The sequence below is a fragment of the Pseudophryne corroboree genome, chromosome 1, assembly GCF_028390025.1.
Source record: "Pseudophryne corroboree isolate aPseCor3 chromosome 1, aPseCor3.hap2, whole genome shotgun sequence".
Lineage (NCBI taxonomy): Eukaryota > Metazoa > Chordata > Amphibia > Anura > Myobatrachidae > Pseudophryne > Pseudophryne corroboree.
Genome location: NC_086444.1, coordinates 1,134,334,798 through 1,134,354,756, shown reverse-complemented (window position 1 = coordinate 1,134,354,756; position 19,959 = coordinate 1,134,334,798).

Sequence of the window (19,959 nt, the reverse complement as noted above, 5' to 3'; positions counted from 1 at the left end):
ATTTCATCACAGCCCATCTGGTTCAGCAGCTTCAGATCCCTGTGCAAGATTTGTCCCGTTCCATTTTGTTATCTGGGGTTGATGGAAGCCGTATTCCTGGTGGAGTAATTTCTCAATGGACTCTTCCTATTTCAGTTGGTAGCGGTGCTCTTCATAAAGAGCAATTGGAACTTTTAGTTATACCCAAGGCATCACATGAAATTGTGCTGGGTTACCCTTGGTTTAGTAGGCATAACCCGCATATCGATTGGCACTCCATGGAAATCTTATCCTGGGGGAAGACTTGTTTGACCTCTTGTTTGCCGTGTATCAATCCACTCAATAAAACCCTTGTCACATCACCCCCACAGATTCCGTCTCAGTACGCTTCCTTCTCTGATGTCTTCAGTAAACAGGGAGCAGATATCTTGCCACCCCATAGGAAACGGGACTGTCCTATAGACCTCGAACCAGGAAAAGATCCACCCAGAGGTCGGACCTACCCTTTATCAATTCCAGAAACTAAGGCTATGTCCGAGTATATCCGAGAAAACTTGGCCAAGGGGTTCATTCGGTCATCTACCTCACCAGCCGGAGCTGGGATCTTCTTTGTCCAGAAAAAAGATGGAAGAGGAGCCTACAATCTGATCAGGATATGAGCAGACGACGAATGGAAAACCGCATTCAATACCAGGGATGGTCATTTTGAATATCTCGTCATGCCATTTGGTCTGAGTAACGACCCTGCCATATTCTAAAATTTTGTCAACAAAATTTTCCGAGACCTTCTTTATAAATCTGTCGTGGTCTATCTGGACGACATCTTAATCTTTTCCCCAGACCTTGGAACACATCGACGACACGTCCTAGAGGTTCTGCGTAGACTGCGGGAGAACCATCTGTATTGCAAGCTAGAGAAATGCATATTCGAGCAGGTTTCAGTTCCCTTTCTAGGGTATATAATTTCAGGCTCTGGATTACAGATGGATCTGGAGAAAGTACAAGCCATATTGAATTGGTCAAGACCTTCCTTTCTTAAAGCGGTGCAGCGTTTTCTAGGGTTCTCTAACTACTATCGGAAATTTATTAGAGGATTCTCCGCCTTGGTAGCCCCCATCACCGCTCTTACTCGAAAAGGAGCAGACCCGTCTCTTTGGTCCCCAGAAGCAGAGTCCGCTTTCCATCTGCTTAAACAAGCATTCATGTCAGCACCAGTGTTAAGGCAACCAGATATAAATAAACCCTTTTTCCTCGAAGTGGACGCCTCCTCGGAAGCGGTAGGAGCGGTACTCTCTCAAAGGTACGAAGATCATAAGTTCCATCCTTGTGGTTACTTCTCAAATAAGTTTCTCCCCGCCGAGAAGAACTACACTATCAGGGAGCAGGAGTTGTTGGCAGTCAAGCTAGCCCTAGAGAAATGGCGAAACCTCCTGGAAGGAGCTAACTTCCCTATTACTATTTATACAGATCATCGGAACTTAACCTTCCTGAAAGATCTACAATGTCTGAGTCTGCGTCTTGCTCGTTGGACCATGTTCTTCTCCCGCTTTTCGTTCATCCTGACTTATCGGCCCAGTTCACAGAATCTAAAAGCAGATGCTCTGTCACGGTCCACTACTTCCATTGAATCTGAAGAACCTCCTCAAACACACCCCATCCTAGATGCAAAAGGTTTTGCCTACACTCGTCTACAATCTCCTGCAGGGAAAACTTTTGTCACTCCCCAACTACGGAAAAACTCATATCTTGGGCTCACACTTCCCGATTTTTAGGTCATCCAGGTCTTCACAAGACAATGGAATTTCTGCAAAGATCCTATTGGTGGCCCACACTGAAAGCAGATGTGACAGCCTTCATTTCCTCCTGCGTTAAGTGCTCCCAACACAAGGTCTCTCGGCAACCTCCAGCTGGGAAGTTACTGCCTCTTTCTGTACCCTTTTAACCGTGGTCCCATTTATCAATGGACTTCATAGCAGATTTACCATCTTCTAGAGGCTACGCTGCAATCTGGGTGGTGATAGACCGATTCTCCAAAATGGCCCACTTTGTACCATTGAAGAAATTACCAACAGCGTCTGAATTGGCCCATCATTTCATTTCCGAGATTTTCAGGCTTCACGGTCTTCCCACCGAAATAGTGTCTGATCGAGGGGTGCAATTTGTAGCAAAGTTCTGGAAATCCCTTTGCACAGCCTTACAAATCATATTGCAGTATTCCACAGCCTATCATCCACAGTCCAACGGTTCCACGGAACGAGTTAATCAAGATTTGGAGACCTTTCTACGCATTCACCTTTCCTCTTCTCAGGATGATTGGGTAGAACATTTACCTTGGGCTGAGTTCGCCCACAACAATACTTACCATTCTTCTACTGGGCTTACGCCCTTCATTGTTTATGGAGCCCATCCTAAAGATCCAGCACGTCAAAGTCTACCGGCACTCGACTTACCAGCAGTGGAAACTTCCCTTAAGCGTTTTTTCAACATTTGGAATCGGGTTCATACCAATCTTCAAAAGGCTTTTCTTTGTTACAAGAAATGGGCTGATAGAAAATGAAGAACAATTCCTAGTCTCAAGGTAGGAGACCAAGTTTGGCTTTCTACAAGGAACTTACGCTTACGAGTACCTTCAATGAAGTTTGCCCCCCCCCCCCTGCTTTATAGGTCCTTTTCCAATTGTAGGAATAATGAATCCAGTGGCTTATAAACTCAAACTACCCCCTTACCTCAAAATTCCTTCTTCTTTCCATGTTTCCTTGCTAAAACCTTTCGTTTTGAACCGATTTCGGAGACTGTTACCACGACCACCCAAAGTACTCACCCAGAGTGGAATAGAGTTTGAGGTTAAAAAGGTACTTGACTCCCGAATTCGTTATGGTCGGTTACAGTACCTATTGGACTGGAAAGGATATGGTCCGGATGAACAGTCCTGGTAGTACGCGACAGATGTTCATGCCCCAGCATTTCTTCGCAAATTTCATTCTGAACATCCAGAGAAGCCTAAATTGTGTCCAGGGGCCACTCTAAAGAGGGGGGGGGGGTAATGTCACGGTCCGGCGGGAGACTGTGCAGGGGAGCCGGCTCTTACCTGTCCGGTCCCTTTGGAGAGGTCCAGCTGGCGGAGGTGCGGGCTGCTGGCGCTGGCCAGGGTGTGCTGGGAGGACAGGCAGGGGCACTGATTGGCAGCTCAGCAGACTGGCAGCATGTCCCTCCGGCAGGGGTTAGCAGTGCTGCTGTGGAGCCAGGGCTTCTGTGAACAGGCTGGGCTGTGTTCCCGGTGGCCATCTTGGATGTGGGCAAAAAGCCTGTATTGCCCACACTTCACCAATTTATCACTTTCCTGTGGCCAATTAGCTCTGAGCAGCTGCTATAATACAGGAAGGCCTGGAGGAGGGAATTTGCCAGTGCAACGTCTTTCACAGTATCTGTGAAGCTAGTTCGCTGTGCTCCCGCAGCATCTCCAGTGTCAGGTTCTTGTTACAGCAAATTACCCAAGCCTCCTGATATAGCCTTACGCAGACTGCCGACTCTGTTCCCGTGTCCTACCCAGCGACCTGTTCCGGACGCCGCAGTAACCAGCCTTCGAAATTCCTCCTTTAAAGTACTGGGTCACGGTTCCGGTATCCTCAGCCACCCGCTAACTTACAGTTGTATCTCTATTGAACTGTCTTTGGTGAACCTTGCTAAACTACTCCAAGTAATAAATGCGCAAGATCATCATCCGTCCCGCTCGTTTGTTATTCAGAGATCCAAGTGCACCAGAATCATCTTCCCCAAATCCGGATCCACAAGAATCTTCAGACGTGACACCCTTGCTGTCCCTCTCTCTGTCACTCTCGCTGTCCCTGCTGTCACTCTCCCTGTCCCTCTGTCACTCTATAATGTGAATTTCGGGTCATACCGTGTGCTATAATGTGAATTTCGGCTCATTCTGTGTGCTATAATGTGAATTTTGGCTCATACCGTGTGCTATAATGTGAATTTCGGCTCATACTGTTGGTCATAATGTGAATTTCGGCTCATACTGGGTGGTATAATGGGAATTTCAGCTCATACTGTGTGGTATATCGTGAAGGGGCTTCAGTAAGGGGTCCTACTATTGTGGTGCATAATGTGTATAAGGGGTATATGGTGTGGTAAACTACACTGATGGACACGCCCCCTTTTGAGTGACCACGCCCCCTTTTCAGGAACGCATGCGCTTAATTACAACCTTCACTTTTCATACCCCCACTTCAAAATTTCCACTTGGGTGCTACTACTGTGGGCATTATTACTATTGTGTGACCACGCCTCTTTCTTTTTGAGCCCACACCCCATTTTTGTGAGACCACACCCTATTTTTGCCATGCGCGTGCAATACCTTTAATACATGGGCGCCATGGGGAGGGGGGTGAGTTCCACCACCTCTCTAGGACCACTTTAAGCACTGGTTATATAAATTTTTCACCATTGGGTGGTACGTAGGAGTCCTTTCAAACTTTTTCTTTGGGGCCTACAATATATCTAGGTATGCCCCTGGACCTGCTCATTGTAGTGTGGTATAAAATGAACTGGAGGGCATTTTAATGTTATATAATATGAACTGGGGCACTGTAATGAGGCACAATACGAACGGGGAGCACTATATATCATAATGTGAATTGGGGGTACTGTGCGGCGTTATGTGTACTGGCAGCTCTGAAATGTGACATAGGGTGAACTTAAGCACTACTGTGATTCATAAAAGAAACTAGGGCACTACTATAGGCATAACATTAAATAAGGCTCTACTAAGTACATAAGTACATAAGTACTAAGGCTCTACTGTGGTTCGGAACATGAACTAGGGCACTATTATAGGGCATAAAATGAACAACTGCTGCAGAGAAGTGTCTCTCTAGAAGCATTGGGGCCCCTTCAAAATGTTGCTATGGGGCCCACAAAGTTTTGGCTATGACCCTGTATACCGTATTTTTATTGCTGTCGGCTTTGACACGAAGTTGCTGTCTAGATGCAACTAAATCCAATGCAGAGCGCATAGCAGAGTCCTGCCTTATACTGGAACAATGCTATTAAACAACTTTACAACAATATAAGGCTGAAAAGTACAAAAGGAAGCCTTGGAAGATATGAAGAAGTTTAGGTATACACCAATAAATTAAAATATGACTTTAAATGCAGTCTGCTAGGGATAATATCATTGATGTTTTTTAAATGTATTTTTAATGTATGTAAAATGCATGTAAATGAGGTGAACACTTGAAGACATTGGTTACAATTTTGGGTGCTTCAAGCTTTCAGAAGCTACAGCCCGCGAGAGCAGCCATCAACAATAGGAACGGCACTTACACCCAGTGGCGTCACAACGGGGTTCGGGCCGCACCAGGGTGTCACCCGCCGAGGGGTGCAGCTTAAGTGTTGACTCCTCTCTAGTGACAGGAACTGGGTGCTGCACTGGCACATTACGTGCAGCACCTGGCTCCAGTCATTGTGTAGGAGCCGACACTGCATTCACATTGGTTCCTGGGGGCAGCTCGCATCTCCTGGACCCCCGGAGTTACAAAACAGGGGTTCAGGCCATGAGGCCATGCCCCCTGTTCATGATACCACACCCCCCACCTGGGAGACCACACCCCTTTTTATCAAGTCGTGCACACTATTTATTCTCCACACTGGGTGTCACCACTATTAGTGACACCTCTTCTTACACCCACCCCATGCTTGGTGCAGGAGAAAATGTTGACACAACCTATGACACACCTGGAAGAAGACTCTTCAACATGCGAACAATCAATTGCCCCCAGCAATGCCCATTCACATGTCAGTGATAAGCAGCTGAGATGCATCTGACTCTAAGGGTGTGTACACACGGTGAGATCCCTGCTATGTTCGATTTTGACTATGCGATTTCCCTTGAACTCCCTGGAACCCAGATAGCACAGATTTTGACTAACTTTTCTTGAGATATGGACTATGTGTGCTTACGATTTTGGCTTATGTGAGATGTCATTGACATGTGAGATGAACTAGATAGTACACCGATCTAGCAGGGATTGACTTGCCTGCACAGTCTATCTTTTCTTGCGATGCCGACCTGGCGGGACCGCGCATCGGGATCGAAAGGTGACTTTCACCTTGCGATCTGCACTAACTTTTCTTGAGATTTTGACTATATAGTCAAAATCTCAAGAAAATATCTCACCGTGTGTACACACCCTAAGTTGCGTATGTAGGCCACAATGCATATGCAATTCTTATGTTGTGCATATTGGGGGTGGGGGCCTGGAAGCCATTCAAACATCCAAGAAAAGGACAATAGAAGCCAGATGCTATTGCCGATGTGGGCCTGCGTGCTGTAAATTGCAGGGGCGATTTTTTGCCCCAGTCCATCCCCGGGAAGTTGGATAATACATACAAGTTTCTCAATGTACAGTAGATACAAAAAAAAAACAATAACTAAAAAGGTGACAAAAGGTCATAGTATGTAGTTTTACAATGGGGGAAATGTTTTTTTGCAAAACATATTGGGAAGTGCAACAGCCACTGGGGCAGAAATGTGAACATATGAAAAGATAAACTGGGAGATATTAGTGCTCATAACCAAATAGAGGCAGAGAAACATGCAATAAAGAGAAAACAAAAAAGTAGTAAAAAGGTCACAGCCAAAAAGGGTTGTCTAATATTTTAAATAACAAACCAATAAAAATAGTGAAGAGTTTGGCCTCGCTAATTAATACACAATATTAAAAGATCTGATATTAAAAATGATTTATATGTGTTTTAAAATGTGTGTGTGTGTGTGTGTGTGTGTGTATATATATATATATATATATATATATATATATATAGCCAGTGGCGTCACAAGAGGGGTGCGGCCGCAACTGGGTGTCACCTGCCGAGGGGTGACACCAAAATGCCGGCTCATGCTCAGTGACAGGAGCCGTGTGCTGCACTGTTACATTATGTGCAGCACTCTGCTCCTGTCACTGTGTAGGAGCCGGCACTGCAAAAACAGCACTCCACAGGAGGCAGCCAGCACCTCCCAAACCCCCAGGTGACGAAAACCAGGGGTCGGGAGGAGATGCCCCTCCCCTCTAGTGAAGCCACTCCCCCTTCACAGGAAGCCACACACCCTTTTCTGCCGGCGCCGCACTGGGTGTCCACAAAGTAAGTGATGCCTCTGTATACAGCTCTCTCTCTCTCTCTCTCTCTCTCTCTATATATATATATATATATATACAGGTTGAGTATCCCAAATGCTTGGGACCAGAGGTATTTTGGATATCGTATTTTTCCGTATTTTGGAATAATTGCATAAAATAATGAGATATCATGGTGATGGGACCTAAATCTAAGCACAGAATTCATTTATGTTACATATACACCTTATACACACAGCCTGAAGGTCATTTTAGCCAATATTTTTTATAACTTTGTGCATTAAACAAAGTGTGTCTACATTCACACAATTCATTCATGTTTCATATACACCTTATACACACAGCTTGGAGGTAATTTAATACAACATTTTTAATAACTTTGTGTATTAAACAAAGTTTGTGTACATTGAGCCATCAAAAAACAAAGGTTTCACTATCTCACTCTCACTCAAAAAAGTCCGTATTTCGGAATATTCCGTATTTCGGAATATTTGGATATGGGATACTCAACCTGTATATATATAAGCACACTTGTGTAGTTGTGTTATTTGTGTTGGTGACTGTCTTACCTTTTAAAAGCCATAAGTGTGGCAGGTAAGCTTTAAACCAGATAAGCACATTTTCCTCTATGAGACAGCAGTTGCCAGGTTTCTATAAAATCTATGTGAAAGTTTGTGATAGAGTAGGACTTGCGGTGAAATGGGGTCCCGTGGAGTGAGCCGCAAGCTTACATGCATTGTACAATTCATAAACCAAAACCCCATTGTTTATTTAGTTGTATATTAAAGCATTAAGGTGAATGAAGCTGCTTAGGAGAGTGCTGGGTTTTCTGTTTGGCATATATATATATATATATATATATATATATCTCCTTTGTATGGGCGGCACTCAGAGACTATCACCAGGCAAGTTAAGTGAAAAAAAGACCCCACTGGGCCGATTTAATAGTGACGTTTCGGGGTATTATCCCCTTCCTCAGACAACACAACAAGCAACAAACTGTGATATATATAGGTAAATCTAACCTGTGACCCTCCATTGCACGCCAGTGTGTGTCCCACGCTCCCGGCCGCCGTCCCGTAGTGGCACTTCCGGTCGCGGGCTTACCGTCGCGCTGGAAGTGACGTCACCTGCCCGGCTCCGGTTGTCATGGGAATACACTGTAAAGAAAACAGTGTATATAAGCAAACATACAAAACGTGATAGCGTATAATACAGACATCCGAATACCTTATTCTCCAGGCATCAAGGGACCATGTTACAGTGCAAAATACAATATGTGACCAAATACCACAATAAATATATGTTAAACATATGCGTGACAATAATGTGATAAGATACATTTATAAAAAATCCACCGATGTGTTAGAGATTAAAATCAGTTAAAACAAATTAAGTTTAGCAACAAAATATCATCCTATTCGTATCTAAAAATATTTTTATACATTTACCAATATTTTGTGTACTAGCAAGATTTAGCATACTGCATGGAACTGCTGCCACCTAGTGGCTGAAAGTCACTTGTATATGTGCTCTCTATTATTAATTTTTTATTTTATAATTTAAATTTTAAATTTTTAAACTGACATTAAAAAAACACAAAAAAAAACGTAGATTACAAAACGACTTGTGCACGTGAGGGGCCATTTGATATTAAAACGTTTGCCTGTGTGTGGATGAGGGATAGAATCCCTTACGAGCATGTACGAACACGTCGTACAGCCCAGGCATTTGTGACACCCATTTTTGCGGCTAAGGAAGTTCTGTGATGTGGTGGGTTCCAAAAATCCGGTCACATCAGTTTTGACCAGCAGGTCCTTTAAACTCGGCATCAATCTGGTTTTCTGAAAGCATTTTAGCTCAGGGTCAGTGCACACCATGCGCCACAGCTCCTTGGCTTTATGTGATGTTTGGGGACTCTGTACATTATATTCATTTACCCAAACAATTGTGTCTTTTGTTTTTTATTCTTGTTAGCAAAAAGTTTCACATTAGGTTTCTGTTGAGTCACCTTTAGGGCTTTATCACAAGCTTTTTTCAATTCCCCCAAGGAGTATCCTCTTACTCTGAATTTTTCCATCATATCATCAAGTTGCCTTAATGTCACATCTTGATCACTGTTCGTTCTACATACTCGAACAAACTGTGAGTACGGTAACCCACGAATAGTATTTTTAGGATGGAAGCTATCTGCGCGTAGGATCGTGTTCCGATCCGTGGGTTTTGTATACAATGACGTGTGTATTTGATTGTTCCTAATTTGTATGTTAATATCCAAGAAACAAATTTCACTAACACTACTCGTCATTGTGAATTTAATTGGACTAGTAGATAAATTTTGATTTTTAATGATGGCCTCTAGTTTACCTATATCCTTTTTCCAAAAGATCAACAGATCATCGATATAACGGTAATACACAAACAGCGCCTCGGCAATATCTTGGTCCTCAAAGAAAATACCTTTTTCAATTTCCCACATATAGCAATTTGCAAAATAAGGGGCCACGGAGGACCCCATTGCACAGCCCGTCACCTGTTTATAAAACATACCGCTAAATATAAAATAGTTATGCTCTAAAGTGAATAATATCAGGGATAAAAACAAATCAATATCGGGTCCTTGATAAAGTGCATTACCAAATATCAGATTACGTACAGTTTCCACACCTGCTTTATGCGGGATGCATGTGTATAAACTGGTGACATCCAGTGTCACCAGTGTCATCCCTTCCGGAACCTCCTGTACCTGTGCAAATTTCCTAAGTAAAGTGCTAGAGTCTTTCAAATGCGTAAAAGTATTTTGTATACAAGGTTGTAAAATTGCGTCTAGGAATATCGACACTGGTTCACACAGAGACCCCCGGGCTGAGATAATTGGTCTATATATATATATATATATATATATAAAGAATAATTTATTCGCTAGGCCGGTTAATGACAATAGTATTGTGAACAATCAATCAATTATATAAAGAAAACATTGAAGTAACATAGTAATTGAGGTTGAATAGAGGCAAAATGCCCATCGTGTTCAACCTGTATTAAGTTGAGTTGATTATAATGTACCTGCTGAAGTAATGTTTTATGGCTAGTTAACAACTATAAATCATGTTACACCCGGATTATCAATGTCAATATTTTAAACTAGGTGATTCATCGCGCCCTACGGGCGCTCTTCACACCCTCGTAAGGGGCTACACCCCCTTAACCCTTGCACACCCTTGTGGCGTGCAATATTGTTATTATATGGAGTTTTACATCCAATCATACTTGTGTGAGTGGTTAAATATTGCACGGACAAAGGGCGTGCAATGGTTAGTACAGTGAGTTTGGAGGGTGGATGTGGTGTGGGGAGTGTATGAGTTGGTGTAGGGGTGAGGGGTTATGAGGTGTTGGAGTTGTATGTGTGTGTTTGTGACAGTTGTTGTTGTTGTAAGGTGGCATAGGTGTGGGTTTTCTGTAGAGTGTTGTGTGTAATATATTGTGTTGTGTGGTGTGTGGATGGGAGTTTGTGGTGGGGAGCAGCAATTGGCATGTGGGCGGGTGGTAGTGATAGTTGAAATGTTGTGGTCTAATAGGTGGGGTGATGGTTTGTCATAATTCATTTGGTGTATAGAGAGGGAGGTGGGTGTGTATTGGAAGTAGTGTGGTGTTGTGCAGGGTTGTGTCGGCTGTGTAAGGGAATGGGGGTGTTGGAGTGTTATGTTGTAGTGGCGAGTTGGTGTGTGTGTGTGGGGTTAATAAAAAAAGTAGGGTTGTGATGTTTGTTGGCTGTGGAATAGAGTGGGGGTGAGTGTCTGGCTCTGTATGTATTGTTGTAGGGGTGAGGGATGGGAGTAGTGGTAGGAATTAGAAAGTAGGTTGAACAGCAGTAGGGTATTAGTAGTAATGAGTTGTTGGTGAGGGGGTGTTGTGATTGGGTGTGTGTAGAGTGTGGAAAGTAGTGGATTTTGTTGACTGGTGGTAGGGTGTGTGAAGTAGAATGTGTGGAGTGTGCGTAGAAATCCGTCTGTAGTGCATGTGTGTGTTTGTAGGGTAGAGGAGTAGTGTTGTAGGGTAGTAATAATCAGTGTTGAGGGTCATAGTGTGTATTTGGTAGGTGTTGTATGTATTGCATGGTGGATTGTGGTGGGGGTGAAGGAACAATTTGTGGACTGTAGTTTGTTGTGCAAGGGGTACATGGATTGTGTTTGGTGTATAAAATGTGGTGTGTTTGGGGGCCACAGGTGAGTCAGTTTGGGGGGAAGATGTGGTGTGGTCAGTGTATAAATTGGTGTAGGGGTGAGGGCTGGGTGAGGTTATAGGAGGTGTGATAGTTGTAGGAGTTGTATGTGTGTGTTGTAGGATGAGTTTCTTGTAAGGTGGCATGGCTGTGTGTTGTATGTTTTATGAGCTTTGTGTAGGGTATTGTGGTGTGAGTGTGGAAGTGTGAGGGGGTGGGGGGGACATGAATTTTGCATGTTCTTGGTTGTGTGTGGGACGGGTCCATTGTGGGCAGATTGTTATGTTAATGGGTTGACAGAATGCATGGGCAGTATAGAGAGGGAGGTGGGTGTGTAGTAGGTGAAGTGTGGTGGTGTGCAGGATTGTGGAGGGTCTGGAAGGTACTGTAGGTGTTGCCATGTAATTGTAGAGGGGTAAGTGGTTGTGTGTGTGGGTAAGTTAACAGTGTTGAGTAGTAATGTATGGTGTTTGCGTAGTACAGGCAGCTTCCCCACCATGCCGTGACAGACAGGGGTAACAGAGTGGTGTGCAAACCCCCCCCACCACCACCATGTTTTGGTTTGCAGGTGTGCTGCGGACACACAGTGATGTAATGATGGGGTCCACAGTTAAGGTTCCAGGGCTCCCACTACCCCTGTACAAAGTGTATAATAGAGGGGACTCCGTTCCACACTGTACCGGGAGGCCCCATCATCAGAATGTCGGGACACTGTGGACGTCCACATTACCGTCACCCGCAGCTGCCTGGGTGGGGGAGACTGGGCTGTTGGCACTGTAGTCCCCAGCGGCAGGTATAAAAAAAATGTGTCTCCCATGGCAGCAGTATCCTGCGGCACCCCCACCCTGGCAAGAGGCACACAATAATAGATGGGCATCCCCCCCAAAAATATAAGCCCATCCTGCTCCCCCAATATCAGTCATCTTCTCCCCTTTATCAGTCCACTTCCCCCCTTTCCAGCACAATAGCAGCCGTCAAGTTATCCCCCCCCCTCCACCCCTCCACCAATATCATCCTTCCTCCCAAGGTGTGTAAGGGGGGGGGGAGCACTGCTGCTGGCTCCTATATAGTCCACATATATTCTTGTGTGGCTGATGATGGGGGGGGGGGGGGGGGGGGATGGGGAGGGTGTTTGAAGGATTGTGCTGGGTGATGGTGGAGTGGCGAAAGGGCTGGCGGCCGCAGGCAGACAGATGCGGGTGACGGGGCTCACGGAGGCGGAGCTGGCGTGGTAGTGAGGGAGGCTTGCGGTCTGTTGTGGGCCTCCTCTGTGAAACAGGGTGTGCAGCAGCAGGGCCGTCTTTTCGTATGGGCTCAATGGGCTCTTGCCCAAGGGCCCAAGGAGTTTAAGGGCCCTACGCTGATAGCTGAGGATCTCCTCTTTCCAGGGGTACCAGATTTTTGAAAATCGGCCCTGGGGAACCGGAGATATCCGACTTGAAAGCAGTGGTCCCCATCCAAGCCTGTTAATTGCTATTGCCAGCCAAATATCTCAGGTTCTGTCTGACTTAGAGTTTTTTGGGGGTATAATCCAAAAGCTGAGACTCTCCCCTTTTGGTGGACACTGGCAGCTTGTCTCTACTATGCCCAGAACCAGAGATATCAGTCTTCAAGCAGCTGGTTCCTGCTCCAGCTCCACACGCCTAATATGCAGTTTTATATTTTCGTTGGTGAATTGCTCTGGCTCCTGAACTCTGATTCATAAGTCCCCAGTACCTCCTGAAAGGTGTCCCCAGTACCTCCTGAAAGGTGTCCCCAGGACCTCCTGAAAGGTGGGACTCTCTAGTTTTTTTTTGTCCCATTCAAAGCTAAGAAATATATTTTCAGGAACTTGAGATATCTGCAGTCAAGCAAGCTGCCCTCCCATCGGAAAATGATAAATATTAAGCCCACTCCATTATCCACCCCTCCCCTGCATATTAAACACCCCCTACCACCCTGGAAGTCATGTACCAATGCCCCTTCTACAGCTTAGCCCCATCTGTGTCGTACAGGAGTAATTAACAGAAATGACTGCTCCATGTCCTACATTCTGAGTGGAAGATAGAACACTCCCAACCACCGGCGGGACATCAAAGCTGCTGCTGATAGCACCCCCCACCCCTACCGCTGGGGGATGAGAAGGGGGCCCAGTGCATTGCTGTGCCCAGGGGCCTACACTACTGTTAAGACGGCCCTGTGCAGCAGTAGTGGAGAGGGGGTTAGCGCTCTGTGCGCTCCTGACGTCCGCCGGAAGACAGCTGCGGGTGACGGGGCTGGTGAAGGGCGGAGGGAGCTGCTGTGGTAGGCTGGCTGTCGGGTGTTGTCCGCCTCCGTGAATGGGAGCTGGCATGGTAGTGAGGTAGCCTGGGTGTCCGGAGTGGTCCGCCTCCGTGAGTCTGTGTGCAGCGGTAGTAAGGAGCGGTTTGTGAGGGCTGGGTGTTAGACGTGAATGTGTGGCCGCGGCGCGGCAGCACTCTTACAGATGGTGGGGGGGCTAGCGGCGGGCTCGGTTGCGGCTGTGTCTCCCGCCGTGGTGGGTAAGGTGGGTGTGGGTGTTTGCAGGGGAGGAGTGGTGTGGGGTGAGGGTGTCTGGGTCTCCATGCTTACCTGGCAGTCTGGGGCGTCAGGGCACTGCTGGCTTGTGGCAGGGAATGGTGTATCAGGCTGCTGATCACTTCTGCTAGTGGTGTGTGCTGTGCTGACACTGGGACAGGCCAGGAGCTGCTAAGTCCGCCCAGGTCTGGTCTGTGACTCCACCCAGCGTTAGAAATGCAGGCACAGAGTCACAGGGCTAATATATAGAAGATGTTATAACCTTAGATATCTTTTTCAATCAGAAATTTATCCAATCCTTTTTTAAATGCATTTACAGAGTCCGCCATTACCACCTTCCCTGGCAGGGAATTCCAAATCCTTATTGCCCTAACAGTGAAGAACCCTTTCCTCCGTTCCGTACGGAATTTTTTCTCCTCCAGCCTCAGCGAGTGCCCACATGTCCTAAACAATGTTCTTTTAATAAATAATTCCTCTGATAACTCTTTGTAATGTCCCTTTACATATTTGAAGATATTAATAATGTCTCCTCTTAGACGCCTCTTTTCCAGTGTATACATATTGAACCTAGTAAACCTTTCCTCGTAATCCAGTCCCTCTAGCCCTTTAATCAATTTAGTAGCTCGCCTTTGAACCCTTTAGAGTTCACCGATATCTTTTTTATACAGTGGTGCCCAAAAAGGAACAATTCCCCGTTTTATGCACGCTAGCACCTTTCTTGCCTTCTTTACTGCCCTTTGACATTGTATACAGTTATTAAGCCTATTGTTAATGAGTACCCCCAAATCATTTTCCAATACTGTTACCCCTAGACTTTCCCCATTTAATATGTAGGATGCAAGTTTGTTTTTAGTCCCGAAATGCATAACCTTACATTTTTCTATATTGAACCGCATTCTCCATTTAGACGCCCAGATTTCAAGTTTAGATAAATCATTCTGCAGAGACTCCACATTTCCGAATAAATTACCCTACACAGTTTAGTATCATCTGCAAAGATTGACACTGTGCTTTCCAGGCCTATTTCTAGGTCATTGATAAATATGTTGAACAGTAGTGGCCCGAGTATGGACCCTTGTGGTATTCCGCTGACTACTGGGGTCCAGCTTAAGGACTTCCCGTTGACCACTAATCGCTGTACCCTGTTATACAGCCAGTTACTTATCCATGTACAAACAGTTTTTCCTAGGCCAAGCTCCTTTAATGTGATTATCAGTCTCCTGTGAGGCACTGTATCGAAGGCTTTTGAAAAATCTAAGTAGACCACATCCACTGCTTTTTCTTCGTCAAGGTTATTGCTCACTTCCTCATAAAATCTAATTAAGTTAGTTTGACATGATCTGTTCCTCACAAACCCATGCTGGTTCTTGCTAATAATCTTAGTGGTCTGTAGATACTCCTGTATGCTATCCCTTAGAATTCCTTCCAATATTTTCCCCACTATAGATGTCAAACTAACCGGTCTGTAGTTACCTGGGTGATTTTTGGATCCCTTTTTAAATAATGGCACTACCTCAGCTTTACGCAAATCCTTCGGTACCATGACTGATCTAATTGAACTAGTATAGGGGTCTTGCTAGTTGTGACCTAAGCTCCATAAGAACCCTTGGGTGGATCTCATCAGGACCAGATGATTTAATAATCTTAATTTTGCTTAGTCTCTCCTGGACTACTTCTTCACTTAAACAAGTATCTAACCATGAATCATTACTGTCACTGTCGTTATGCACTACTCCCACCATCAGTTCTTCTCTGGTGAACACTGATGAAAAAAATGTGTTCAGTATTTCCGCTTTTATTTCATCATCATTATTTCATCATCATTTATCAACACTCCAAATTCATATTTTATTGGACTTATGTTCTCCTTTTTTAACATGTCTAAATCGACCCCATGGTGCGAGTTCACTCATAGCCCCTTTATGCCGGGCCATTTTTCGGGTTCTGTGTTTTGGTTTTGGATCTGTATCTCCTTTGTGTTTTGGATCTGTATTGGTTTTGCCAAAACCGCCGTTGCGGGTTTTGGATCTGGATTTTTTTTTAACTCCTAAAAACCGCTAAAATGACAGAATATGGGGGTGTTTTTGTTCCTAAAGTATTATAAACCTCAATAACATTCATTTCCACTAATTTTCCAGTCTATTTTGAACACCTCACAGCTCACAATATTGTTTTCATCCAGTTTAGGCCAAAAGGCACAAACACGTGGCACATATAGGAGTGGCACTGTAGTGGCAGACAGGATATCAGTTTTACAAACTATGAAAAAAAATTGCTCCAAGAGCACATAATGCAAAAAAGAGAGGAGCAAGATGGAATTGTCCTTGGGTACTCCCTCCCACCCTAGTCCCTCCCACCTTTATGTTGTATATTAAACAGGACATGCAAAGTTTAACAAACCAATCATTTCAGCGACAGGTACTGTCACTTGTGGCTGAAATGATTAGTTTGTTCGGACCCCACAAAACAAGCTGGCAATGGGCAGTGCACAAACTGGCTTTAATCAGGGCCGGTGCAAGGTCTCTATGCACCCTAGGCAAAGCTTCATCCCGGTGCCCCCTAACCTGCAACTCCCCTGCAGGAGGTGCATCAGGGCTATGAGGAGCAGCCATGGGGGTGCCCCTTGGGAGCCATAGCTTCATCCGCCTTCTATGTGCCTTCACATGACTTGACTCATGTCGGCACAGAGGAAGCATTGAGACACTATGTGGTACAGCCTGATAGTGGTAGCTGCCCTTGATTAGACCCGCAGCAGCAGCCAGCGCGGTGTAAAAGGAAGAGGCCGCATACAGAGACATCCTTCAGTTTTTTGCTAGATGAATTCAGTGGTGCCCTCCAGGAGCTGGCGCCCCTAGGCAGCCACCTAAAGCTGCCTAATGGTAGAGCCGGCCCTGGCTTTAATACTTTAAATAGGAACAATTTCGTCATCAGCATCCGATTCCTCACCCCCATCAGTGTGTAGATCCTCTTCTTCACAGACTATTATTAATTCATCCCCGCTGGAATCCACCATCACAGGTCCCTCTCTACTTTTTGGAGGTAATTACTGGTAAAGGTCTTCCTCATGGAATTTGTAATTAATTTTGATGAACATCATCTTTTCCACATTTTGGGGAAGTTACCTCCTACACCTGTCACTGACAAGGTTCCCGACTGTGCTAAAAACTCTGAGTACACACTGGAGGCTGGGCAACTTAAGGAAAACAAAGCAAGTTTGTGCAAGGGCCTCCAAATTGCCTCATTTTTCTGCCAGTTTGAAATGGCCTGTCTGACATGCCTATTTGGATGCTATCACTGAAATAATCATTAATTATTCTTTCAATGGTGACAGCATCATATGCAGTGACAGTGGACCTGTCAGTAATTGCAGGCAGCTTCTTCAGTCCGGAGCAGATGTGAAAAGTCTTTCCTGAGTGATGACATCATTGCCAGTAAGTCTCTTTGGAAAATTTTGTTTTTTCCTCGCAGCTGCAGTTGCCAGAGAAAATGAAGGAGGAGATGTTGCCGTGTCACGTTCCACTTGAGCTGGCAATTTTCTCACCACCAGCTCTTTGCAGATTTGTGCCCGTTGGAAAGAAAGACACAACATATGACTTAAACATATGATCAAGTATGGCCACCAAAATATAGTGCTCTGATTCAAGAGATTGACGACTCTTGACTCCTGGCAAAGCAAATGAAGGGCTTGAGCTATAAGTCCGACACACTTAGCAGAATTGTTCCATTTCAGCTCCTCCTTCACTTTGTCCAGCTGCTTTTGCAAACGCCTGATGAGGGGAATGACCTGACTCAAGCTGGCAGTATCTGAGCTGACTTCACATGTGGCAACTTCGAAGGGCTTGAGAACCTTGCACAACACGGAAATTATTCTCCACTGCGCTTGACTCTGGTGCATTCCCGATCCTTTCCCTATGTCATAGGAGGATGTGTAGGCTTGAATGGCCTTTTGCTGATCCTCCATCCACTGAAGCATATAAAGGGTAGAATTCCACCTCGTTACTACCTCTTGCTTCAGATGATGGCAGGGCAAATTCAAGAGTGTTTGCTGGCGCTCCAGTCTTCGACATGCAGTTGCTGAATGTCGAAAATGTCCCGAAATTTTTCGGCCCACTGACAGCATCTCCTACATGCCCCTGTCATTTAAAAAAAAAAAATCTGCACCACCAAATGAATTGTGTGAGCAAAACATGGATATGTTGGAATTTGCCCAGCTGTAATGCTCTCACAATATTGGTGGCATTGTCAGTTATCACAATCCTGAAGAGAGTCCAAGTAGGGTAAGCCATTGCGCAACGATTTTGCCTGAGGTTTTCTAAGAGGTTATCAGCAGTGTGCCTCTTACTGAAACCGGTGATACACAGCATAGCCTGCCTCTGAATGAGTTGGCATTTGTGAGATGCTGCTGGTGCTGCTGTTGGTGTTGTGAAAGGCAGTACATCTCCCCAGTAGGCTGTCACAGTCATGTAGTCTTTAGTTTGCCCTGTTGCACTTGTCCACATATCCGTGGTTAAGTGGACAGTGGGTACAATGGCATTTCTGAGGACACTAATACCACTTTGTCCTTGTACAGGCTGGGAATTGCTTGTCTAGTAAAGTGGATTCTAGATGGGATTTGGTACCGGGGACACAGTACATCAATCAACTAATGCATTGCACTAATGCACTGCACTAATGGCGGATACTGGATGCACTTCTAACACCAGCATAGTTGTTATGGCCTCAGTAATCCACTTGCAACTGGGTTACTGCTGTCATACTTTATCTTCCTTGCAAAGGATTGTTGAACAGTCAATTTCATTAAAATACAAGTAGTCTTCCTGGTCCCCTTCTGGGATGAAGATTGACTCCCAGGAGCAACAGCAGCAGCAGTAGGCGTGCACTCAGGGATCCTCCGGAGGAATTGGATACGACTACTTCTGATTCTGATTGAGGAGGAAATTGATGATGAGGGTGTTGGTGGTGGGTTATTGCAGGTGCTTGGATCCAACAGAAAAGGAAGCTAGGTGTCGCTGCACTGGTTACGTTCATAGCCAAAGTTTCTGAATGTGACAACAACTTGAGATGTATGCGCTGCAAGTGGCATAACAGGGAGTAGGTTTGTTGGTGGTTAAGGTCCCTACCTCTACTTACAATGGATTTACAAAGGTTACAGATGGCTAGACAGTAATTGTCCATGTTTGGGAAGAAATAATTCCACACAGAAGAGATGGATTTTTTTGTCTTTTGCCCAGACACGACAATGGGCATTTTCATACTATGGACAACCACTGTCTCCTCTGGTTCCTTATTTAAACAAACCACATCCCGATCATCAAAATTCTCTTAGCCAATATCCTCCTCATCCTGGTGTACTTCTACAGTGACATCCTCAATCTCAATGTCAGCACGTTGACTGGTGCTGCTCCTCCCAACACTTGCAGAGGGCATGCAAATGGTGGAAGGTGCCTCCTGTTCCCTTACAGTTTTGGAAAGGTCAAGATTATACATTGCAACTGCGGACACACTTGGACTCTCCTTGGGGATTGGTGATATTTCTGAATGCACAGTTGGTTTCTGTGACTTAACAAGTTTCATTTTCATTACATCATCATTATGAGATGCAGAAGCACCAGTCATAAACATAGCCGTTCCTTGCCACTTTGTGTAGTGAATGACATATTGCCAATTTCACATTTCTCGGCAGCTAAGTTTACTTAGTGTTGCACAAATGAGTCCGAAATATGTATTATTATTTTTTTATGTCATACACCGGCAGTTACAGTGTTGCACAAATGAGTCAGAAATAGATATTTGTATATACTGCAGTTTAGCTTCACTGACAGTGTTGCACAAATGAATCAGATATATGTATTATTATTTTTTATTTCACACACCAGTGATTAAAGTGTCACACAAATGAGTCAGAAATATATATTTTTTACACGTTGCAGTTTAGCTTCACTGACAGTGTCGCATAAAGAAGTCAGAAATATGTATTATTTTTTATATCACACACCGGTGGTTACAGTGTCGCACAAATGAGTCAGAATATATATTTTTTTACACACTGTGGTTTAGCTTCACCAACAGTGTTGCACAAGT